The sequence below is a fragment of the Gallinula chloropus genome, assembly GCF_964237585.1.
Source record: "Gallinula chloropus genome assembly, chromosome: 1".
Taxonomy (NCBI): Eukaryota; Metazoa; Chordata; class Aves; order Gruiformes; family Rallidae; genus Gallinula; species Gallinula chloropus.
The window spans coordinates 21,120,408-21,146,906 of NC_140085.1; positions in this window are offsets into that span (position 1 = coordinate 21,120,408).

The window sequence follows — 26,499 nt, forward strand, 5'->3', positions numbered from 1 at the left end:
GAAAAGAGAAAGAACAACAAATGTATTAAAATCACTCAATAATATTTGCCTGAATTGACTTTCTGCTTCTCTACCCTGGGGCTAGATCTGACTTGAATGTCACTTTGCATCCTTGTGAAGTCTGCAACATCCTAAAGTCCTTATACTCCCAGATGAGAACAGAGGTGCCGTTAGTATCACCTTAGCCACTCCAAAGCAGTACGAGGTCTGTTGGGGAGGAAGAAAATGCTACAGCTGTACTGTTACAGCTGCTACTACAGTACCTGCCTAAGGTGGTGCAGTGTGACACTTTTTATTTTGGTTGTGAACCTCTGTTCCAAAAAGGTATTTTCCCTGCTGTCCTGTCACCTAGCAGTGATTCTGGGAGGCCATGGTTTGCATAACTTAGGTGAGGGATGCAGCTTACTTGCAGGCAAGGTGTGAGATCCCTGGTGCCCATGAAAGCTTTGAGGCAGTGTTGGGGGAAAGGTGTAATGGTTCTGAGTTGATGGAGGGACTGGGGCTGTCTAGATATATCTGTGCATCCATGGCTGGAGGTAGGACAGGGGAGTGGGTAGACTGCCACTCAGCTCCTGTATTTTACACATATTTGCATGAAATTGCAATTTAGGCCAGTGCATATGCTGTGCAAATGGCCAAGAATTACGTCCTTCTTTGACATTATAGAAGACATTTATGCTGAGAGAACAGGGAATCAAAAAATCAACAGAGAAAAATCTTTGGCACTTCAGGTGAAGTTACGTATCTCAACAAAGAAGGTAGCATTTCCCTCCTTACATACAAAGCAAATGAAGGTAAGTTGGGTTTCCTAGGGGCAGCTTTAGAATTCTATCTTCTGGTACTGTGTACTGACTGGTCATTAGAAAGAACTGTTGAGCTTGTTGCCATTTCTGTTGTTTTTCCATAACTGCTTTGATCCTGGCTGAGAAATCGCTTGTATCAGAAGCCGGAGGTTGTGTGCAGTTCTGGGAAGTGGCCATCCTATGTCTCCAAAGGACTGAGACTTCCTATGGAGCAGATCTGCTGTCACAAGGAATCACACTGTACCTTCCATTACCAATTAAAAAATAATTCCTACCAAATGTTTTATGACTACCTACGTAGCAAGAAGCAGGCACAACATTGACTTGAATATGTCTGAATATACAGACATACAAATACAACCTCAGGATACCACAGTGAGCCAAACCCCACTGTGATTAACTGTGGCTGTGATGTGTAACCAGTGTTATCTGTCTACATATGGCTGCCTTTTTGCACTATGTATCCTATCACTTCAAGCATTCTTAGTAAGACTGGCCACTTCCAGTTCAGTCAGCAGGAGGTTTTTCCACTGACTTTCAGCAGGTGTTTATTAAGTCTTGTGACTAAGGAAAATAATTTAGCTAGAACACTGCAGCATTAAAAAAATATAAATATTTAATTCAGTTTGAGCTCTAAACAGATGGAGTCCAATAAGGATGAATATTTGTTTTCTGTGGTGGGGGAATTTCTTTCTGAGACATGGATGGTGGCTTTCCTTTAGGACTTTAAAGCTTTTTGCTTTGCTGTTAGATTTGATCTTCCAAAGAAGCTTTTGCAGCACAGCAGAGACCTGTGCCCAAGCTGAAGTATATGGTGATGGTGTCTTGTTTAGTGTAGGAAAAGGCACGAGAAACTCCTTTACATTTATCACTTTAAAATTCTTACAAGGTCATAGCTGGATGATCCCACTGTAAAATCATGTAAGCCAATGCCTTATCGGATCTTCCGACACCTGAAAACACTAATACCTTTATGCTTCTTCTGCTTCAAAAGTGAATCGAAAAAAGCCCTGAATTTTTATCATATTGCTTCATATTTTGTTACCTTTTTCTTCCCAGTAGTCTTCTTAGAATCAAGGTACTAGATGCAAAATAAAATGTTATTTGCATATTTATAAAACCATTTTACCAGGTATTAAAGTAAGTGACAACTTACTTTATACTACTCTATATTTAAGATAGAAAAATGTTTTTTATTATCAAACTGTATTTTCCAATGGCTGTTGCTTGTGAAACATCTACCTTCTAGGTTAAAATTTGCCATGCTTGGTGAATAGCTCTGAAAAGTTTACATATAAAGTGTTCAGCCCTTTTTCAAGTGAGAATGAGAAGCAGGATATGTTCTTCACATTGTATCTTGTGACCCTTTTCAACAGCTCGCATGGGCAAAATGGCTGACAGTTGAAAACTGTGATTTGCCACGGAAATAGCTATGCCTAAGTTGCAATGTCCAGCTTTATTGTGAAGGAAATTTACTTTAATTTAATTGAGAAATGAATGTTTGAAAATCCCATACTGGCCATGCACTGTAAAGGCTTTTTCTTTTTTTTCCTCTCTTAATTTTGTCTTACGACCTGATCTTGGAAAGATGTCAGCCTCTTCTCACAGATAACTAGAGATAGGACAAGAGGGAATGGCTGGAAGTTGTACCAGGGGAGGTTCAGGTTAGAAATGAGGAGAAATTTCTTCTCAGAGTGGTTAGGCATTGGAACAGATTGCCCAGGGAGGTGGTGGAGTCACCATTCCTCGGGTATTCAAGGAAAGATTGTATGAGGTACTTAGGGAAATGATTTAGTAAATAATACAGGTGGTAGGGGGATGATTGGATGATGATCTTGAAGGTCTTTTCCAACCTTAATGATTTTACGATTCTATGAAATGCTTAACTTTGTGTGCTCTGAGCAGTTCCCTTGGCTCCAACAGAATGACCATGATAGATACAAACTGTGTGAAGAGCAGATCTTTATAAAATAGGATTGCATGCTTGTTTTTTTTGTTACTGACATACCCTGTAACTAAACTCGATGCATAAGGACCTGGATACATTTCAAATGCTTTAATAACTTATACAAGCTTTGAAGGCCCCAGATTCCCAGCAAAAGAAACACTTTTCTAAGGGCATACACACTTCACTCCTACTGCTGTGATCTATAGGAAACATATGCAGGGCAGGGAAGAAAAGTACTTCTGAATTTTATTCTGATCATTTATTGTGATTGGACTTCATAACCTTCTGCAGTTTATGGCCTCTGCTTCACTCTGAACAAGGGTGCAATCTGAAATGCATGAGCTGGAAAGCTGTAGTTTGGGATGCGTGCTGGCTTCACTAAGCAGCCATCCCTCTCCTCGTTCCTGAGGAAGCAGTTGGCAGTTGATCAAAAGGTGAACATTCTCAATTCCTTCTCTGAAGCTTTTGGCAGGCCTGGTTAAAACAGCGACAAAGGGATCCAATCCCAATCTCTATCAAAGGTGATAGAGAAGCTGCCTACTACAGGAAAAAGACTGTGAAACTTTTCTACAGGCATTGCCTTCCAGTCTCTGAACAGCTCTTGCAAGCATCTGCAAAAGGAGGAGGAGACAAGAGACAACACGTTAGCGACAGACATTGAATGGTAGGTAGTAAGCGAGGATTTGCGCAACAGAGCAGATGTGAAGAGCTTATGAATAACATTAGTACAGATCTTTTAGAAGAGCTCTTTTTAGAAGAGCTCTCTCCAGAAGCCCATATCAGAGGGTCTGTCAGAGCACTGCCACTCACTTGGGGAATCTGAGCAAAGGAGAAGCATGTATGGTTTCCATCCATGCTCTGCCCTCTGCTGTCGTATTGCACTTGCTGTAACAGTAGTGGATTTTCCTGGAAGCACCAGAGCCAGCCCTCTGTCTTCTGGGTATCTCCACGATGCAGCAGTGTATTGAGATGCAAGCTTCCGTTTGAAGGCATTTGAGTCATATTAATCTGACCAAGCTAATAGGCTCTGCCTCATGCAACCATTACCTAATGTTTCAACAAGTGTCTAGGCTAAAATGCCAAACCCAGATGTTCTCCCTGCCCAGGCAAAGCTTTGAGCAGTGGAGTACTCTTACTCTCCTGCTCTCTGACTGATGATTGATCATTCCCATCTGCCTCATGGCCCATGTTGGATAAAGGCTGGGAAAGCCTAAATGATGGGCCGGTTGTTAAGAAACTCGAATGAGTGTTGCCAAAGATAGGTATGGATCTGTCTTTAAAGGGCAGGGAAGCAAACTTGGGTTTTCCATTAGGAAAAGAATGCCCCCAAACCACCGCTGCATAGGGGCACACATTTCATTCTCACTCTGGAATGAAAACATCTCTCTCTAGTGCTGAGGAGAACACTCCCACTCTCCCAAAAGACTGGAAACCCCAAGAGCTAAGCCCTGCTCAGCTGCATGCTCACTATGTTGCTCAGTGCCATATTCAGGCTGCACTGACACACTGACTCCCTCTTCCCATGGCCAATAAGGTTCATAGGCCCTTATCGCAGGTTCTGGATGCTAGTCTGAGTATCCCAGCCCAAAAGTTCGGTGCTGCAGCTCCTGTGGTCTCTCTGGTCTTACATCAGAGTCACAATATCAAAGTTGAGCATTGTGAGAGGTTCCATCCCTGACTCACATAACAAATCCTGGGAGATGGGCAGGGGTCTCTGTGGATGGAGTAGGCACATGACAGGACTGTGCTGGGCATAAATAAGGCACATTTTTCATGATTTGCAAATGGCCGTTTGTGATCCATCTCTCAGCACTTGAGTGAAAGGGAACGGGTGGGTGCATTGCCGCATGTTGGCTCTCAGCTTGCAGCGGGGGCAAGTATCACACTGATTCCTCTTTATTACAGGCAGTCAGAAGGCTCATGGGTAACAAAGCCATCTTATCTAAACAAAGAGGCAATTATGTATTGCACACTTATCATTTTATCCAGGGGCTGTGATGACTCAAGCTTCCTTTCTTGCAGCTGATGCCATCATTAGAAGGTTTCTGCTCTGAATTAGAACAGGAACCCTTGAAGGAATAATAGCTTCATGATTCATAGCCGCCTGTTATTTATTTTCCCTATAAATTACTTAATCCCATTGTAGAGAGATCAGGGTGAGGCTGGGTGTAGCGCAGGGGCCACCAACAGTCGCTGGTGGACTGGCAGGGGCTCAGGCATGAACACACGTGGGACTGCCTCTTTGGGGCAGATTCTAAGTGGGGTGACAGCTTTGTTTAGTGCTGGCGGACTTACTACCCGCAGGTCTTACTGGTGTACATTTTCTACCAACTTTGAAGAATGGTGAGATGAGTTGGCCTCACTCCAGTTGAATTTAATCACTCATAGCTCCTCTAATATTTCCTAGGCTCAGTGGGTTGTAGAAAACTGTCATTAAACATGCAAAAGCAACATTGACGTTTACTCTGCAAGGAGGAAGAGAACATATGGAGTGAGCCCACGCTTTGTGCACTGCAGCACTTCAGAGACTGGATTAGCATCTCTTTTTTCAGTTGCTAGTCTGGCCTGGAAGGTTTGTTAATTGACTAGTGTTGTTAGCGTGGCAAAAACATCAGTGTGATACCCTGAATGCAGCTGCAATCATGATCCTAATGTAATTTTATAACTTCTGATGCCTGATTTCTAGTAATTTTCAGTAGATTATCACCAATATTTGGCTGCTGACATCACAAATTGTCACACCTGTTACCAAGGTGATTCTTTGATATCTTTCAGTTTTTCATCACTGCATCTTCCCCTTACTCCCCACCAACACTCAGTGATTGTGTTTTGTGTCCTTACTCCATGCCATAACTGGGTCAAGAGATAAATACCACCTACAAAGGCACCAGAAATAATAGATTTTTTTTTCCCACTGAAAATCATTGAAGATTTCAAATACAATTCACAGCTTTTACATGGCAATAAATGCTTCAAGGGATACCATACTGAAAAAAATTGGAGTACATTTCTTTAACCCCAGTTTGCAGCTTGATATTTCTTATTCAAAGTAGGAATGCAAGCAGTAACTAATGATTCTCTGCTAGAGGGAATTATTGCAATGAGTACTTTGGAATAGGAGCTTAAGGCTCATTTTGGACTATAAATGGGAAAAGATGTAGTGGGGGAAGCTAGTTGTGATTAGCTCATGGATTTTGCAGTTTCTTCACTTTCTTTTTCTCTATATAAATATAAACATACACACATGTATATTTAATGTACTGAATTATTGCTCCTCCATGGCTCCCCTACACCTTCCAACACCGGATTGGAAAAAAAAAAAGTGTAAGTTCAGGCATCTTGATGCTAGGAAAGCCACAGGAGAATCTCAGGCTTGCACCTAAACTCTTCAGTTGCAACATCTTGCATAGCTCTTCCTGGGGCAATGGAAATAATGCAGGTATAGTGATAATGCTTTTGGAGTGAGCTCTGGAACTGTATTTGATGTTAGAATTAAGTTGGAGCTGATTGGGTTAGGCTTCATCTGCATCTACAAGCTGCAGTCCTTATCTGTGCAATTCCCTTATTCAGCACTCATTTCCAGAGTGGAAGAAATTAGGGTTATTTCTTTGACAGCTGACCTAGAAACTCAGGGTCAAGTTCTCCTTCTTTGCAGAATTTTATATTGCATCCGTTACTGCAGCCTCCAAGCACTTTTTCATGTAAAAGAAAAAAAAAAAGAAGTTACCAAATCCCACACACAGTTCATGGGGCCTCTGGCAGTTTCCTTTTCTGGGGTCAGCACTCTGCATACATGGATGGCTGTTCTCTTTGGAGGCAATGAGGAAATGAGGGCATGAGGTAGGGAGAATACAGAGTTTTGTATCGTTAGTCCAAGGAAAGCCTAGTGACATCCCTTAGAGACCCCCAGTCTTGGGAATGCGTTTGCTCCCCACTTGAATACTTTCCATGGAGACTTCCCTTTGATCAGAGCTGCTTTGTTGTCAGTTCTCAGAGGCATTGGCTCAGAAGAGCCCAGCTGTCAAGAGGGGTCAGGGATTGAAATTTGGTCCTTCATGGAAGAGGGATTCAATCCTTCAGCTTCTTTAAAAAATAAGACTTCCAATCAATGTCAGAGGCTATCTGTGAGCTAGGGAGAGGACTGCAGCAGAAGCTCTGTGTACCTGATTTGGCTTCAACTATACTGAAGGCAACATTTTGTACCAGCTGGAATTGAGTGACAACCTTAAACTGGGGTCTGAATATGGTTGCTTCTAATAATCCATGCCAATACTGACAAATGTGGAGATCGTGTTAGTTATACCCCACTCCTAGGAGGAAGAGATTGCCGTGCAAGATGAAGAAAACCTTTTTAGAAATTAATGTGAGTTGATTGCCCGAGCTTAGTGAGGATTCTAATGGGAGTCGAGAGCTTTGCATCATCCTTGACAAATGGACTTCACCAATGGACCCACCCTCAAAGCCCTGAAATACCAGCAGGAGTGTTGTTTTATTACAAAGCTGTATCAATTCAGTGAAACCTTCTGTCTCCAGGCTGGCACAGACTCTGCAGGTCACAAATGCTCCAACTGCGGCAGTGAATATATTACCAGAGGAAGAGTTTGTGTAGGCTGGATATAAAAAGGGGAAGATCTACCTTGGCAAACAGACAGTGGTGGTGACACTGACTCCTATTCCTTCAGTTAGACTGCTGGGGTGAGATGGGAGAGGCAGAGTGGACACTTAGCCAAGGCTAAATGCTGTAAGGTGTGTGATAGCTCCAGGGGAACTCTGCTTTGGAGGCCCTTTTTGGATCTGTATCCATCAGAAGGGAGCTGTCACTGCAGGAAGGGTGGTCTCTTGAGAGAAATATAGGTGGCCTGGAAGTGGGAGCAGGTAATGACAGGTTTTGTGCTCTAGCTGATTGCCCTGATTCCTTCTGCTGTTTGATAGCACAGTCAGCTTTTGCAGGGATATATGCAAAGAAAGAGAGCAGGCTGTAAGGAGCAAAATGGACAGGTGTCATAGTATGGTGTAGGAAAATAAGGGCAGATGTCTGGGTCAAGGAGATCAGGACCAACAAAAGTTTGAGTATCCAAGCCCTCTTACCAGCACTGGCTGTGGTGGAAGCAACAGAAAAACTGGCAAAGTTGAAGTGAGAAAGTGGTGTTATTGCTGTGGGGTTGGGGGTCTTTATGCAGAAGACTTGCTGAGGGAAAGTGGGTGTGAGATGAAAGAAGAGCTCAAAACTGGTCCGGAGCAAAACAGGCCATAGGCTTTCACTAGGTCTGTCCTTATGGAGTCTGGCATCTCATGTTGAAAGCAGGTCTTACAGAGAGGCATTCAACCTGACTACAGAGCTGGAGAGCCCACTGTTTCCCTGGGTATTTTGTTCCAGTGATTAATCATCTGTGCTCCTAAGAAGTTGTGTCCCATTACTACATTGGATTTGCAGGGCTTCACCTTCTGGTAATTAGTTCTTGTTATGTCTCTCTCTGCTAGATTAAAGATCCCTTTTGTAGCCAGTATTTTCTCCCCATGTGGGTAATTATACCCTGTAGCCACACTGCTTCTCAATCTTATTTTTGATTAACTAAACCAGATTGAACTCCTTAAGTCTTTCCCTGAAAGGCAGCAGACTATTTTGTTCTTTCTCCACCCCCAGTCTTTGAACTACATTTTGTGACTCCTGTCCTTCCTGTCCAGTTCTGTCGCCTTTCTAACAAACAGGTGGTAAAACACAGTTCAGTGGTTTTCTGTCAGCAATGCTCACAGTGGTTCATCAACCATGCCACAACTTTTGATTTTAATATTTAAATAATAATTAGTATGCTATTATGTGGTGGGGTTTTTTTTAAATTAAAAAAAGAAATAATAAATAAAACCAAGACACCAAACAACCCTCTGGATTCTGAACTCCTGCAGATGCTCAGATATCACCCATTAGCTGCTCCAGGCTGGACTCTAGTTTCTTCTGAGCTCGTGTTGGTGTGGGGCAGAGCTGACCTGGAAGCTGCTTGTGTGCCAGCAGCCAAGGATTTGCTGCAGTGTAGGGCACCCAGGTGCCTCAAAGGCTCAGCAAGGAGCATGGAACTGCCTGCTCCAGGGAGAGACAGGGGCTTCCACATCCAGAACATCTGCTTCAAGTCTCCTAGCTTACTGCTCATGCAGTGGACGTGAAGTCTTCTCCATGCATGCTTCACAATTCCTTTACAGTAACACACCAAAAATGGCTTTAGCTCTGTGGACCCCAAACACGCTCATGTCCAGCTCTTTGTCTGTATGAATGTTACTGCTTTTTGGGGCTTGTTCTACATCTGACACAGACTTTGTAAGTTTCTCAGACAAACCAGGAGCTGTTCTTTTGTTTGTGTCAATTATCTGGTCTTCAGGTTGTAATATGGAATGCAAAATCATTTTTTATATGTAAAATATCATCTTACAGCTTTTGTTAATACATTACCTTCAAATATGGAAGGTGCCTGGGTGCAGGTGAGCTGCTGTTGCAGACACATCATTATTTTTTGGAATAACCTGCCTTTGGAGTACTGGATTTCAAGACTTTAATGTTGTACTAAGCCAAAAGGCTTATGCTAAGATATGAAAATAGTCATCACAGTGGATGTTCTTCAGGTAAATCTAATCTACAGCAGCAATCACCTAATTCTGATATAATTAAAAACTGACAGGCAGGAAGACAGTCATGGAGAGAAAAATATTCTAACAGATCTGTAGACGAGATGTGTTGAGAGAAACATCAGAATAAACAGATTTAAGCGTGGTTAGGAGCTTAGATTGTATATTATTTCTTCTGTTTATAGCACAAAAGGAAGGGCTCTTTCTGCCAAGCTTGTCTGACTGCTTGTGATGAGATTTGGAGGGATGCCTTTAGAACAAATGGAGGTTTTTCTCTTCAATGATCCCAGACTGGGTACATCAACTGGGCATCAGTGAAATGTGACATAAAGCTCTCTTGATCTCAGAGCAAGCTTCTGAGGGAGGGTGAGATGAACAGTTTTGAGACAGGGCAGAGGAGATACTTCTGCACTAAGGAAAAAAAAAGTCATCCTGTGCTGTACACCACCTACTCTGTATGTATCATAAAGCCCATCAGGAGCTGGGGTTCTTTGTGTCAACATGATGTCCAGCAACTCAGGGCACATGGAGGGGCACAGGGAGATGAGAACCTGCTGCAAGGTGTGGGCCGTGAACCATTTCTGGGCTGATTTGGGCACGCAGAGCTCAAGCTGATGGTAGTATCTTGTCCTAAGAGGTGCTTGCAGAACGACTGGGCAAGCAGAATTATTCCACTGCTGTACAGATAGCAAGTTTACACACAGATGGCAGTGGATGAATAAAAACCCCAAACAATGGCACACAAAAAATGCATGGTCAAGCAGGGTCTTGAATGTGGACCTTTCAAGTCCCACACAGGGGCTCATGGAGAGTTGGAAGTAGGATGGTGGATGTGGGGAGGGAAGACTGTCAGGGGCAAGTCAACATCATGAGGTGACCCCAGGAGAGGAAACAAAGTCAGAGGACTGAGGACACACAGACCAAAGCTATTCTGTACTTAATCAGCTTAGAAGCTCCCTTTGCTGTGAGCCAACACCAGCGTATGCAAAAGGTATGCTCCTACCTGCCAACCTCATGAATTTTATGACCACAATCAACTCCCTAAGGCCATCAGACACAGTTGTCTAGAATAATCAGACAAAGGAGGGGACAGGGAAAATAGAGAAAGAAAATAAAACAAGGTAAAGAAAGGAAATGAGAAAGCTCTTTGATCAAAGCGTTCCATGAATAGGATTTATTATTATTATTCTAATACTTTTTACCACAGCAGTGGGCCTTTCTCAGGCAGGAGATGCCAGCTGGGACAAAACAGGTGCAAAGCTAGTTCACTTTATAATATGGATTCTTGCCTAATAGGGTCTGAACTCCAGCCATCAAATGCATTTCAATTAGAGTGTCAGGTTTGCCTCTGAAGTATCAGACAACTCTGTGATTTAGCCAGCTATACCCATCTTCCAGGTAAAGACTTTTCTTCTGGCTGTGGGTCTAGAGTAAGCTGTGCCAGGACCCGCTCCCTTCCTGTGGATAATTTGTTGCTCCTGTAGGAAGCAGATTTGGGGAGGGGAGTACAAACACCACAAAGTTTCTGCAGAATGGCTTTGGAAGAGCAGCACATCCCCCCCTACCTCCGCAACCTCCCTCTGACTTGGGTAATGTTTCCATGCTTCACTCAAGAAAGGTTGAGGTTTCAGGACCTCTCCAAAGATCGTGGCTGAGTATTGCCAGCTTTCTTGAGGTCATCACTGAGGTGGATTCCTGGAAACTGAGTCAGATTTAGCCGGCACAAACTATATCATAGCAGGGGTAGACTGTCATTAATACGGCTTCTGCTGGAACCTGGCAGCGTGAGGGAGGTCATTGCCTCAGCAATATTCCCACAGTCAGAGAAGTTATTGCCAGTTATACCAACATCAGGCATGGGGCAGCGGAATCCAGAATACAGGGAAACAGCATCTGAGTTTCATGAGGTCTAAGAGAGAAGAAGCATTTTTTTTCCAGCAGGATTCAAGTGACCCCACAGAGTAAAGCGTGAGACCCTCAGGCAACAAACCGGTGGGTGGCAGCACCAATATCAGCAAAATAAATTCTCATCAGCTGACTATACCTTTCTATCTACGTTATCTTTCTGATCTGAGTAATGCCTTGCCATCAAGGCGGATAAGGGCAGAAGCAAACTGTACCTGACTCAGACCTTCCAAGATAAGATATTGATGCTCCTTCTGCATAGAAAAGGGTATTCTCATTTTGCAAATGATAATTTTAAATAGCTTTCCTTAAGTCACAGAGCAAACTCTGACCACAGCTGAATTGAGTAAGTAGTAGCTTCCACACGCCTTTAATTTCACACTTTAACCATTATTATTAAATAATATTATTAAGGGAAAACCTAGATGCCCTGACTGTTACAGGAGATCTATTATGTTACATGGGTTGGTAAGTTTATGACAAGAGCTGTAATTTTAGGGCTAAGTGGATGAGAAGCAAAAAAATAAAAAGGATATGTTCTTTAGGAGCTAGCTAATGAATGTCCTGCCTTAAATCAGCTTTTGCATAACTGAAATTTTGCCATGAGTAATTTAAAGTTTGACAACAAGTTCCAATTTCCCACTGAGAAAATGCAAATGACAGCTCTGGAGCTGCCTGCCTGGCAGGTGTTTGTCAACTTTGGTTTCTGTCTTCCGGGAGGCAGTGGAATCAACAAGAGCCACTTAGGCAGAAATTCAGCAAGACGAAAAATAAAATAATAGCTTTTGGTTTAACTTTTATAAGGACTGTATGTGTGTGGGAATTCTACCTAGAACTTCACTTCTGCAGAAAACATTTGTATTTAATTCCTTCCTTCCAAGTATTTTGGGAGCACAGCAGCACTGAGCTTTCTATGTGGTGCAACACATGAAAAACAGGCAAGAAGAGACTGTTAGTCAGGGTTCCCCAAGTGATACTGGCTGCTGAGCTTGACCTGCATTTTCAGAACTGTTTGAGCTTTTACCTGAATGCCAAAATAGACAGGTACATCTTAAAATGCAAAATCATTTAAAAATAGATTAATTTAGATCAGAAAGGAAACTTCTGGATCACCTTTTCCAATTCCATGCTCCAAGTGGGGCCAAGTACCAAATTAGGTGAGCTTGCTCAGTGCCTTTACTACCCGAGCTTTGAAAATCTCCCAGATTGCACAGCCCCTCTGGGTCACTCTTGCAGTGTTCTCACCACATTTACATTGTGTCCTGGCTTCAGCTAAGACAGAGTTAATTTTAAGTAGCAAGTGTAGAGTCTTGCACCTGGGAAGGAATAACCGCTTGTATCAGTGCAGGCTGGAGGATGACCTGCTGGAGAGGAGTTCTGCGGAGAAGGAGCTGGGGATCCTGTTTGATGACAGGTTGGCCATGAGCCAGCAGTGTGCCCTGGTGGCTAAGAGAGCCAATGGGATCCTGGGGTGCATCAGGACGAGTGTGGCCAGCAGGTCAAAGGAAGTGATCCTCCCCCTCTACTCTGCCCTGGTCATGCCCCACCTGGAGTATTGTGTCCAGTTCTGGGCTCCCTGGTGTAAAAAAGACAGGGATCTCCTGGAGAGAATCCAGAGAAGGGCTACAAAGATGATTAAGGGCCTGGAGCATCTCCACTATAAACTTGTTATAAACACGCACTATGTTAGTTTAGTATTTGCTGGTTTCAATATTGTTTTATTTGTTCACAGAGCTGTTCTCAGAGTTCTGTTGTGTAACACCTTACTTGCCATATATGTTGGTTATCAGTGTCTATGTGTGGTTTGTCAGCTCTGGGAGTTATTGCTCTGCTTTTTGGTGTACTACTGGCTTATGGTATGATAAAATCATTGATAATCACACCAGTTTGGTATCTGTATACAGGAGTGGTGGGCAGTGCACAGAGTGGAGCAACAGTGGTGATTTCATCTTTGTACTTCAGGAGCCATCTGTCGGAAGCTATCAATAATTACACTTTTTACATCTCAGACAGCCAATATGTGGAGGAGACACCTTCCTTCATCTTCACCTTCTCCTCCAGGCTAATTATATAGCTTTTGAGAATGTCAAATATCCTTGGGATGTTCAGACCAGCATGCTTCTATTTCTAGGTCTCTTGAATGTGGTTCAGGTCTTGTTTAGGGTTAAACAAACATTTAAGAATACGTTTAGGGTTAAACAAATATTTAAGAATATCACCCAGAGACCAACCCACACAACAGGAATCATGTTTATTCCATCCCCTGTGACAGGCACTGCAGCTTCCCAAGCCCTGGTGATAAGCGCTGCAGCTGAATGAGAGAACCAACTCATACCAGTATGAGTGACTCCTATGCACAAGAAGAAATGGGAATGAAACTCACCTTGTTCAGGAGAGGATGATGGAACATGAGAGTGATAACTAGCACAGGGGCGGTGGAAGGGGATGTCCTAAAGACAGGGTGGTATGCACAACATACCATGATCTCACACTCAATCTTTCTCACTTCCCTCTCCCTCCCTCTCTCCCCGAAGACAAATCTAACATAATGTTTGCACAGGAGCAGTGCCAGCAGTGACCCCTGAAAGGGCAAGCCAAACCAGCACATCTCTGGAGTACCCTGAATACTCTCACGTGGCTTTTTTGCTAGGCTGAATGAGAGAGCAATCCATTACTTAATCTTGGTGCCACTCCAGGATTGTTCCCTGCAGTATATTTTACAGCGCTTTGTCCAGGCTGGTTTTAAAACATCCAAGTGATGAGAATTCCACCAGTTTACTTGCGGGAGCTGTTTTGCAGGCTAACAGACATCACCATTAGCACTATTTCTTGTCACATGCATCAGCAGCTCTCCCATAAATAATTGCTAACACTATAGCCATTCTACAGGCCCAGGGAAGGTGAGTGAATACAAATAGGGAGTCAATATTCAGGTGAATAAAGGAATAAAATTATAATGGAAATATCTGTCTCCTCCAGGAACAAACGGCGTTTAGTTGGGTTACAGACACTTGAATAATGGGCAGACAAGTAAGTGGCTACGTCTGCACTCATCCCTGTGTAAATGTGAGGTAATCTGAGAGCTCTTGCACAGAGGGAAACCAGGCTGCTCAGGCTGTTGAGCTCAGCTGGGCCAGGATCTAGCAGCATTAGCTACAGAGACATCCATTCACCTGTAAGACCACCCCTAAATGAATTGTCTCACATGTATCATGGGGTGAAGTTATAATTGGGAGTTACTGCAGAGCAGCTTAGGGTGTTGCCTGTTACTTTCATTGCATCTAAGGAAAAGGACATATGACCAAGTGACTAATGTTTTATTTAATGTATCTTAGATTATTTTATTGAAAAAACTATTTCCAACTCTTTGAGTTCTTCTCCTTCTGCAGAGGTTGGCACCTGACACGATGTGTGAAACCTTACAATCCTGTATGCAGCCAGGTCTGAAATATTCTGCATAAATGAAAAACGTCCCTCCTGGACCCTGCTGGCAAGTCAGCATCCTTGGTAAGCAGTAGTGTACTCTGCATGGCTACTAATTCAGGACTGATAATGACTGCGGCACCAGCAGATGCTTTTCAAAATTCCCTGCTGTAATATTTCACTCAAGGTCCTCCTTTGGCAAGTAATTCAATAGTTTTACTGTAACACTCTGAGCAATGCCATGCCTGTTTCCTTTGTTCCTTATTGTAAGTCCATCTATTTCTTTAATAAAGAAAACCTGCCAAATACATCCTGCAGACAGCATTTCTCATACAATACAGCCTCCCCCTGAAACAATTAGCAGACTGGTGCATACAGAACCGGTGATCTCAGTGAATGACACGCACAACAACAGCTTTAAAGACAAGATAATGCCTCTATCGAAAAAAACAGCACCAGATTATTTAGGGAGAATTGAGAGCAGCCCATGGTCTCTGGCTTTAGAGAGAAGCCATCTGACCTCAGGAGTCTGTTCCCTCTTTTGATCAATGTGGAATGGTTCCTTGGCTGTTTTCTTGTAATGAAACCAGTAAAGTTTAAGCAGTCCTGGAGCAATGTTTCCCCAGGGATCTTCTTCCACATCTTACTAGAAAGGAAGAAGTTTTTCTTAACATTCAAACTTCACAAGTTTTCCTTCTCTAAAGTTCATCCTATTATGCAATGCCCCATTGTACTAAGACTGCACAAACTATCTTCCTCTTGGGATTTTCCCTGAATTTATTTGGAGGTGATTATCATATCTTCTCTTAGTTGTTGCTTTGCCAAGATGTACATAGCTTGCTCTTTTAATCTTTCCATATCAATCAAGTGTTCCTGCTACCTAATAATATTTGTGCCTCCTCTCTGAATTTCTTCCAGCTTTTCAATATCTTTCCAGTGACATGGCGCTCAGAACAGCTCAGAAGATGCCAGCTGCATTTGCAGCTGTGTATAGAAGATGCTTCATTCATCTGCTGTGCTGCAGAGAGTCATAAACTAGATTGCCCACCTGTACCACTGCCTTTCTTTGCATCACTTCCAAGAGCCAAGGGAAAGCAGGTTTCAGTGCTGAAGACCTGTCAAACTGGTGGAAAGTTCCTCTGGATATGTTCTACTATGGCTCCCCCTAAAAACTGGTACAATACCCCTCAATATCTATTTCTGGGAGGGTACTGAAAACCTAATTCTGAATATGGCTTAGTTGTTGCTTCTCTGCTTTGTTCAAACTTTATGCGACACCACTATCAGAGACCCAAACAGTCAAGTATGTAAAGTTTCTGTACAGAAAACAAAAGCTGTTTTGACTTTTTTTAAAGCTGTACTCCACATTATGAAGTCTTTTCTGATGTACTTACTTCCTATGAAATCTAATAAGAAGTAAAATTGTGGTCAAAACATTCCTGAAAATTTGAGAATGTGTCCAGTTTGACATCAAAATTGTTTGGTATTATAAGAAGACCTATCAAAGAGAACATACAAAAATGCATTATTATACTTCTACCACTATTTAGGAACCAGTTCTCTATTGGGGCTGAGTGAAAAACAGATGTCTTGACTTCTGCAAGCATTGGTATGTACCAAGTAATCAGTCTGTCCAAGAAGTGAATACTCTGTCTCTAATTTGGGATCATATCAGAAACAGAGAATCACAAGCAGATGTCATTGGCAAAAGACAAAATGAAGAATGAGTGAATGACAAAGGAAAAATAGGGAAAGAGCCTAAGGTGTTAACATGCATAAAGGAGGAGATAGAAGAAGACATATGAAACCTGAGGTAAAATTGTATTCTGATGTCTCAGAAGCAGCACAGGCGATATTTAAAGTTGAGTTCAGAGTCTTCTGTCTTCACAGTGCTGAAACCACCAGAAACAGAGAGTTGGCACAACATTGGTAACATAATACTTTGCCTAATGACTGATTGCACAGTGCTATAGTTACAGTCAATAAACCAATTCTGCTGGGTCAATTTGCCTTTTTTCAGGTTTTCTTTCAAACTGTTAACAGTTACTATTCATCACTTCAGATCTGTAATTAAGACTGGATACATTTCCGAGAGATATGTTCTCATACAACTTAAAATACCTGGCTTCTTGGAAGAATTAATTTTTTTGGTCTGGATGAACCTAAATGGGCAATATAGCATCTTCTGGCCTTAAGACCTAGAACAGCTATTGTTTCTCAATATTTTTTCCCAAAATATTCCAAGTAGTTACATTAGTAGTATTTTTTCTTTTACTTCTTTTTTAAAAAGTAAAAATTTAAAAAATCTTCATTTTTTCTCTGAAGGCTTTTTGTTTTCCTTTTTATGCATCCCTACTAAGATTTCAAACTCCCCCCCAATTCAGCATTGAATGTGAATTTCATTAATGTGCTGTTTATTTTTCTTGCAGACCAATTAATGAGGGTGATAAATGAGATAGGACGTAACACCAATCCCTGTGGCACCCCAGTAGCTACCTCCCCCAAATTAAAACACTGCCATTTATCATTACCATTTGCTAATGTTCTTTCCGCCAATTTGTAGACCCTGTGGCAGTACTCCTACTGCAGCCAATCTGAATTAATTATTCTAGTATATTCATGGGAGATGTAATATCAAATACTTTATGGAAAACCAAAATGCAGTATACCAACTGAATTTCCACTAGGCACTATTACTTTAATTCTTTTAAAATCTTTTATATCTTTTTGTGAAGATTTATTATTTTATTATTTGTACTTTATTGGTGCCTGAAGGATCCAACTAGGCTGAAGGACCCATTGTCATGTTTATTACTAAAATTTTATTTCCAGCTGTTTAGTGATTCTCTTTCCTCCTCCTGTCTCTCATATTTGTTTCATTTTCACCCTAAGGACAAAATTTAAATTAATGGAACTCTAATTGCCAGGATCACTGACAATTATTTTTTTCTTTTTTAGGAAATCAGGTACATTTTCTGTGTTTTGCATATTTGCTGCTTCCATTTTGTCTCTTTCAAAAAACACTTTATTATGAGTCATGTTTGCATGAAAACAGGCTCCTCTCTCTTTCTCTAGCATGCATCTGCTCCCGCTGTGCATTCCCCTCTGGAGTCTGTAGCACTGATAATCCTGTGCCTAAGAAGTCTTGGTAAGTCGCGTGGAGATGACTGATGTCACACTTGGAGGATTAAGTAGGGAATAAGCAGCAGGAGCACATCATCTCTCAAGAAACTGAGACCCCATCTTGTCTGTGTCTGAAAATGCCAAAGACAGATTTAAAAAAAAAAATGTCATGGTGCTTCTTGACACAAGAAAGAAAACGTCTACTGAAAATACACTGGTTCAAAAGGAGAGGAAGAAGAATGGATATTTAAACAAGCCCAGTTATAGCCTGAGACCAAGGACAGATGAGCTGTATGAACAGACCTCATACGCCAGTTTTGGTCTTTGGAAGGCTCAGAAGGGGGCACTTTGCCTCTAAGTTTACAATTTCCTGACTTTTTTTCCCTTTTAAATAAAGGAATAGCTTCTTCAGAGTGCTTTCTTCAGTGCCTTTCCTAATACAAGCAGGTAGCAGTGTCTCACAGAGACCCCATATTCTCTCTCACCCAGGAGACAGCACACTCCATTCTGGAAAATATTTCACTGAAATACTGCAGAATGTTCTCTTTGGTCAAAGTTTGGAGGAAATATTTTCCCTTACCCCTAAACCCACAAGATCTACCTGACTAAACTAATCTTCCTCTCCCACTCATGCAGTCTTCCCAGCACTGCTGAGTCCCCCACCTCACTGTTCCTTTGTGAGGAAGCCATTTCATGGTCTGAGAAAATCACAGATCAGCTGTGCTCTGAATTTTTATAAGACCTTTTATCTGTCACAGGACAAGGAACTAAGTTTTCCAGCCACACTGTGTTCCTACAGATGCTGTGGGGTTGGTTCCTTAAACAAGGTACTTAGTCCTGTAGTGGTATGCTCCTTCACAGTGCTTGAGGAAACTTGGCTACTCAGTGGCATCTCTCCTGAGTTAGAGCTCTGTGCTGGTGCTGGGGTGGGAGCCAGATTTCAACCCTAGTCCATCCTGACTCTTGACATGGCCTGTTAGTGCCTCTTATTACTCCTTTAATATAAAGGGAAATATTAATACTCCTTTTTCAAATGACCAACAGCTCTGTTTGTTTTCCCCTCTGCTGACAATTATGTGCCGGATTCTGGCAAAAAGAGGGTAGGCCTTATTTTAAGCTCTATACCCAATAAGTAGACTTGGGCTTCTGCATCTAAAAATTAATTTCATACCACCCCATCTCAGCAAAACTGTGGATGTCTCATGTTGTGGATGTCCCATTCCTGGAAGTGCTAAAGGCCAGGTTGGATGGGGCATTGAGCAAACCAATCCAGTGACAAGGGGGTTGGAACTAGATGATCTTTTAAGATCCCTTTCAATGTAGACTGCTCTGTGATTCAGTTCAGGTTTGTTTGCTGTAGAGGGGACTAAAATAGAGGCATCTGAATGTGAGCTAGAGTTGAGAAAAGCTCTTAACATTTTCTCACCTACAATATGCAGTTAGAATAAACCCATTTCTTTTGATGCTGTAAGCAGGCTGTTTACCCAAAGGTGTTCAAAGCTAGTTTCTGCCTCCTTCTCCCTAACCCTGGTATTATTCAAGGGTCAATAATTCAATTCAAAACAATGCAGTGACAATGAGGTGGAATTGTCTTAATGGTGTTTACTTGTTCTTAATGATGTGATGTATCCCTGTCTTCCTGTTACAGACAGCAGCAGATGATAAAGAAGGGAGAAACTACACAGTAATACAGACAGTAAAATCAAAGAAGAGACACTCCTGTTGAGATGAAAGAGAGACTCCTACTAGTCTCTGAAAATTCACAAATGTAGGATTTTTACTGCCACAGTTGAGGTCTTTCTGCCAACAAGGGCACAACTGTAAAACCAAAGAAAAATTTCCTAAGTCAGAGCAGTTCAAAACCCTTTTCAAATACCGCTATTCTACCCCCTAAAGAAAGTTTTTGGCCCAAAGAGGATAATTCTCTGCTCCCTGTCCCTTTTTTTCTCATTCTTTCCAGATTTCGTATTTCCAAATGTGACATATTTTCCCCTTTCAGTCAGAGAAAATAACTAAAAAGGGAATGCAATTATACACATAGCCTTAGGAGAGGAGGCAAAGAAGGAAAGGGGTGGAAAATTTGTCTCCACCGTGATTTACACAAGTCTTGAAGCTGTGCCAGTTTGAGCAGCTCAGCAGGACACATGAAACCAGCTACAGGGTGAAGGCCCAGGGTGTTCTCCAAGAGGCTCAGGAGAGACAGCATAGTACCAGTTTTAAATCTCTGTCTGCCTATGTTGGTCAGGTCTCAAAAGACAACTGAAAAGGAATGTAGTGCAAGCTAGGTCATGCTTCTACCTTTCCATTTCTTTAAAAAGCTGCATTAATAAATGTGTCTGCATGGAGTAACAGTGGTTTCTGCAGTCCAGGTCGGAGCCTGCCATCTCACAGACTTGTGGTCAACTGGGAGACCACAATGGCTGACTGTCACTGTTACTACTCCATTTTCATTTTCTATTATTTATTTGTTTGTGATTGCTACTGTGGTCTATGTGCCTGCTTGCGTCTCAAAACCCTATACTGAAGAGGAAACAAGTGTGGTTTTGAGGAGCTTTGTGAGAAGGGTGGGATTACAAGAAACTGCCTGAATATGAGACTGTAGTGGGCAGTTGTACATGGTTATTGCTTATGAAACATATAGGTTTGTGGTTCCAGCAAATATTGTTTGATGGTTTCTTTTCAAGCTGAGAAGCAGAATGTCTCACAATTATTTTTGTAGGCTTCTGGCAAATGCTAGGAAAGAGCTACCACCCCTATTTGGGTCAGTGATATAGAGGGGAGAGGTTTTGTGGACAAAATAGCAGGGTCTCCTTGGAAGCTTTTCCCAAAACACTCCAGGTAATGGATGATGGGCCAGGCAGATGTGAAGACATAATGCTGTTGAGAAAATGGTTCAAAACCATCAAACATAGAGACACATCTGGAAGGGAGGTGGCCTACACAGGGGAGTTCCAGCTGCCAACACTGCATAGGGAGGTACTCACATGAGGTTGCCAAGGAGCATGAGGGGTTGGAGGACACATCCTGTCATTACAAGAACTTTTCATTCTCAGGTGAAGCAGAGGACAAAAACTAGAAATCGCCAAGTTTCAAACTGTTGCACAATGACACAGATAGAAGAAAGCTAAAAATAATTTCATGCATATATCTAACTTTATACTAGAAGTCTAGGGAGATAGGAATATATAGATTTAAATGAATATGAAGACATAAAAGACATATTGAAAATTTGGTGGGAGGAGAAGCAGATGGACAATGTAATACCAATTTTAAAAATCAAACTGGAAGGAAAAAAATGGGATATATAGATGAAGGGATGGTACTATAGCCTAAAAGAAGCTTTGAGTCAAATCAGATTAAGAAGCAAGAAAACCTGGTCAATAAGTAATAGAACCCTATGAATCAAACTGCAGTCCCATGTAGGAATAATACAGCAATAATGCTGCGTTATGGACTGACTGATGAAGATGGTGTCAGGTCTCCCTGGCACATTGAAGGAGATCAAGGAAGGCAGGAAAGAACAATAAAAGAAGATTAAAAATGCCTTCATATACCTGTTAAACTTTACTGTGGGGTGTGGGGTATAGGCTGAACTTTCGGACACTGTCAGTTTCTGATTTATGGGAGTAGTAGGGAAATGAGAAGTCCTGATCCATGTACAGACTTGGTGACTGTCACAGAGCTGTAGGGAACAGTGACAGTACTGTAGGTAAGTCCAATATTCATCCCTATTCCTCCTGCAAGATCCAAGAGGCATAGTGCTGTAGTGATGAATTTTAAAAAAGCCAAACTACACAAAAATGAAGGGATCTCTTTAAAAAGTAGCTAAAATGAATAGTTAAAGTACCAACAGCATTGAGGCTGTTCAAAGAGTCTGTGCTGTGTGATCAGAGCAAATGCATACTACTTATCAATACATGATTGAAAAAGACCAAAAGATAACAGGCCTAGCTTAAGAGAAGTGTCAGGAAGCTTTCTTAGGAATGAGGAAGTGAAGAAAGTGTTCTTCAAAAAACCATAAATCTTTCCAGCACTAAAGCAAAACAAACCAAAACAAACTCCAAAGGAACATTAGACTGAGAATGCTGAAATTCAGTAAGGGACTCCCAAAAAATGAATTGTTCTTCAACTTACTAAAAAGCAGAAACTCTAATTATATATCGTGCTGCTACATCTCAGGGTCTAGGAGACCTCTAGAGCATCTGTAAGGTCAAGGAAAGATCAAAAAGCAAGAGGCTTCAAAGACAACAAAATTGTAACAAAACCCCCTTAAATCTTTGTGACTGCATAAAGAACTTGGGGAAGTTTCCACAACATAATTTTTCTTTTAGGGATTCATCTTTCCATGTTCATATGTGGACATCTTTGATATCTGGTGGCTATAGTATACATACAATTCTGAAAGTCATTCTACAAGGTCCTCAGTGACAAAACCCTAACCTGTCATGGGATAAGAGCAAATGTCCTCATGTGGGCATGTAACTAGGGCATAAGACAGGGACGAGAGGGTAACAGGTAATTTTTTGTAGAGAATGATGCTATCAGTGGAGCTTTACACAGATCTGTGTTCAGACCAATGCTATTCATGAGTGATAAATGATATAGAAAAACATAATTATTTGTGATATGTTTGTCAATGCTAAATTATCCTAAATAGCAGAAGGCATGACTGTAAAACACTGTAAAAGCCTTTCACTACAGCAAGCAATTGGGCATAAAGCAACAGCATTTGCAGCAATGCATAATGAGAAAACCCCTAATTTTACATGTATAATGATGGGTTCTGAGCTGTCTATTATCATCAGGAATGAGATCTTCAGGTAATAATAGATAGCACTACAAAAATGTCAGTTCAAGGTACAGCAGTAGCCAAAAGCAATCAAGATGTTAGAAATTTTGAGGATGGGGTAGCAATCACAATAGGAAATATCTTTATGCCACTAGAAAATCCATTGTGCACCTGCACATCAAAGACTGGGTGCAGTATGATCACTTGGTCTCAAAAAGACCATAACAGAATCAGAGAAGGTGATACAAAGTCAGCAAAATAGTCAAGGCCCTGGAATAGCTTTCCCTAATAGCTATACAAAATATATGAGGACTTTCAACCTAGAGAAGAGGCAATGGTAAAAAAATGTAATGTAGATTTGCTAAAGACAAGAAGCATTGAATAATCATGGCCCTCTATTGACAATGTGATTATGTACTGTAGAGAGCAAACAAGTATGACACCTTATGATGCAGTCTTTACAACCTTGGTGTGTATCATGAAGTCCAGTAATACAGCTGTTATAACCCTTAATGCTAGAATTAATATTAATTATTGCAGAACTGCTAGAGACAAAAATGTATATGCCTAGGTGCCATGATTTTATATCATGAAAGCAGACAAGTGATTTAGGAAGTTCACAAATGTATCTATATACACAGCAAACTGGACTGCCTGCCTGGAAGTTAGCTTGTGAGGAATTACACGGCACAGTAACATCCAAGCAACATTGTAGGAGGACCTGATAAATTCCACTGGCTCGGTTCATAGGCTGAATCCCTGAAAGTCCAATGAAGCTGAGCTGAAAGCATTCCAGGTTGCCAATTAAAGGTTAAGGCCTACATTACACGCATTAGTTTAATATTACTTTGCATTACAGAGCTTCCCAATGCAGTACAAATTGAGGCAAGGTAGCAGCTGCCTGTACGGTTCATTGCATGGTTTTGCAACTGCTCAGCTTGAAACGGACTCTTCTAATACTAAATATTCAGTGACTGAGTCTAGTGAACAAATCCATTGGCTGTAATTGTTTGTAGGAGATTGAGAGTCCAATTAAAGCTCCCATAGAGAAAAGTGACGCTGCACTCGTGTGCGCGTGCGCGCACACACACACACACACACACACACACACACTTGCAGACAAACATGGGCACTCAAACAGAGGAAGTCTGCATCTTTCCTATGTATATATCCTCTGTGGTGGGCTGACTCTGGCTGGATGCCAGGTGCTCCCCAAAGCCATTCTATCTGTCCCCTCCTCAACTGCACAGGGGAGATAAAATTTAACAAAAGGCTCATGGGTTGAAATAAGGACAGGGAGAGATCGCTCACCAGTTACTGTCATGAGCAGTACAGACTTGACTTGGGGAAATTAATTTAATTTATTACAAATCAAATCAGAGTATGGTAATGAGACATAAAAGCTAAATCTGAAAATACCTCACATACACCCTTCCCTTCATCCAGGGCTCAACTTTGCTCCAGATTTTCTCTCTCTCATCCTCCTCCCTGGCAGCACAGCAGGACAGGGAATAGGGGTTGTGGTTGGTTCATCACACATTGTTTCTGCTGCTCCTTTTTCCTGAGGAGAACTCCTCACTCCCTTCCACTGCTCCAGTGTGGGGTCCCTCCCATGGGAGATAGTTCTCTACCAGTCTTCTCCACGGGCTGCAGTTCTTCACCAACTGCCCCAGCATGGGTCCCTTACATGGGGTGCAGAACTTCTGGACCAGACTGCTCCAGTGCAGTCCCCCATGGGGTCACAAGTCTTTCCAGCAAACCTGCTCCAGCACATGCTCCTCTCTCCATGGGCTGCAGGTCCTTCCAGGAGCTTGTTCCAGTGTAGCCTTCCCACTGGGTCACAGCCTCCTTTGAGCATCCACCTGCTCCAGCATCAGGTCCTCCATGGGCTGCAGGTGGATATCTGCTTCACCATCAACCTCCATGGTCTTCTCCATGGGCTGCAGGTGGATATCTGCTTCACCATCAACCTCCATGGTCTTCTCCATGGCCTGCAGGGGAATCTCTCCTCTGTTGTCTGAAACTATTCCTCCTTCTCCTTCTTCACTGACCTTGGTGTCTGCGGAGTTCTTCCTTTCACATATTCTCACTCCTCTCTCTGTCTGCAATTTATGTTGCACAGTAACTTTTCCCTCTTCCTGTTCTCACAGAGGCACTACAACTGTCCTGGTGGGCTTGGCCTTGGCCAGGAGTGGGTCCATCTTGGAGCCCACTGATCTTGGCTTTGTCAGACGTGAGGTAAAATTCTGGCAGCTTCTCACAGAAGCCACCCCTGTAGTGTGTCAATTTGCTCTAAAGGTAAGAAAATACAGGCAAAGATTGAGAGTGCCTCAGTCCTCCAGCCTTACACCTTTACTTGTAGTACTGACCTGTGTGACTTGAGACACAGCTTTGCACAGGTCTCAAAGCTTATCAAAGCCTTCCTTCAGATAACTGCTCCTAAGTTCTAAGTCTTATACTAGTGGTCACAACTGGACGACCAGTGTAAATAAAACCTGTCTTGGAGGATGCTGAAAAGTAGGTTCAGAAGAACAAGAATAACCTGTGAAGACTGTCATTTCACATGGCAGTGCCTGACAGTCCTAGGAGAGTCTGTGTACTTGGCCCCTTGAGTTTATGGGTAGAAAAGTCTTTGAAGATAATTGAGAAAAGAAGGGATGTGAGCTTCATCTCTACATGATACAATTTTTAATGAGATTATAATGGAGAGAACACTTGAATAAAATGCTAAGGTCACACGTCTAGAGGTAGCTGAGCCAGAATAGTGAAGGCTGCAACTAAGAACTGTGTGTTTAATATACCATAATTATAACTGCAAATTGTACTTCAGCCCAAGGCTTTACAGCAAAGCTGTAAAAAGTAAAATAAATTTTAATCTTTAAGGGCACTTTGCTACATTCTTCTTCTTCAAGGCTAAGCCCAACTAGGTCAGTCCAGGTAGGAGTTGAAAAAATACGAGCTCTTTCTCCCTGAGCAATAAATATCATCTTCAGTATCAAAAGCTGGATCGCTACACTGTGTGGCTCCTTGGGGAAACTCAGTTCTGGGTTTGAGCATCTATCAGAGCTGAACAAATGTATCCAGGGTGGGGAAAAAGTGCATTAGATCAATAGAAAAATATCTAACCCATGACCTTTGGTAATTACAGTGAGCAGTTGCTGCTTTCTTGGTCTTAATGTGCATCCATTTACTCTTGCTGTGGATGTACCCTTGAGTGGAAGGGTTGCTTATGTAAAATTTCTGTCTTGGGGTTCTACCTCTTCAGATCCCAGCAGAGGAAAGCTCTCTTGTATTGATACTAACCTCACAATTACACACTGCAAACCTGCTGGCCCCTAGTAGAAAACTTTCTTGCAAGATCACAAAGCTGAGCTCTTAGTTCAGTGGTTTCTCTGTCCTTGTTTTACAGTGGAGATGAGGGAACAGGAACATGGGCATAATTAAACTGCTGTCCTCCTATTCTACCTCATGTGTGGTAGCTTTCACCCCATCTGAAAATGGAAATGTTGCTATGGTTTCAGCCATAAAGAATGGACATTCTTATTCCCTTCTGCTGCTGTTTCTGTCCTCTTTTACTCCACTAAAAAGTAAAAGAGTTCTTGATGTAGAAAGATCATATTTCATCACAATAATCATTTTACTAGAGATAAGCAAAACCTCTTCTCAGGAAGATCAGACATGCTTATTTGGGTCTCCAGTGGCCATTTACAAATGCACTTACTGTTAACTCAGTATTATTAGAGTTGGTTGAATATTATTCAATGGATAATTTATTTGACTTTTTTTTAAACAAATTACTCATCTAGTTTAAAAAATATTGTTCACAAAGTTATAGGAAAGAGTGAGTTATTAAATATATTTATCACATAAAGTTGCTCAAGTTTAGCAATATA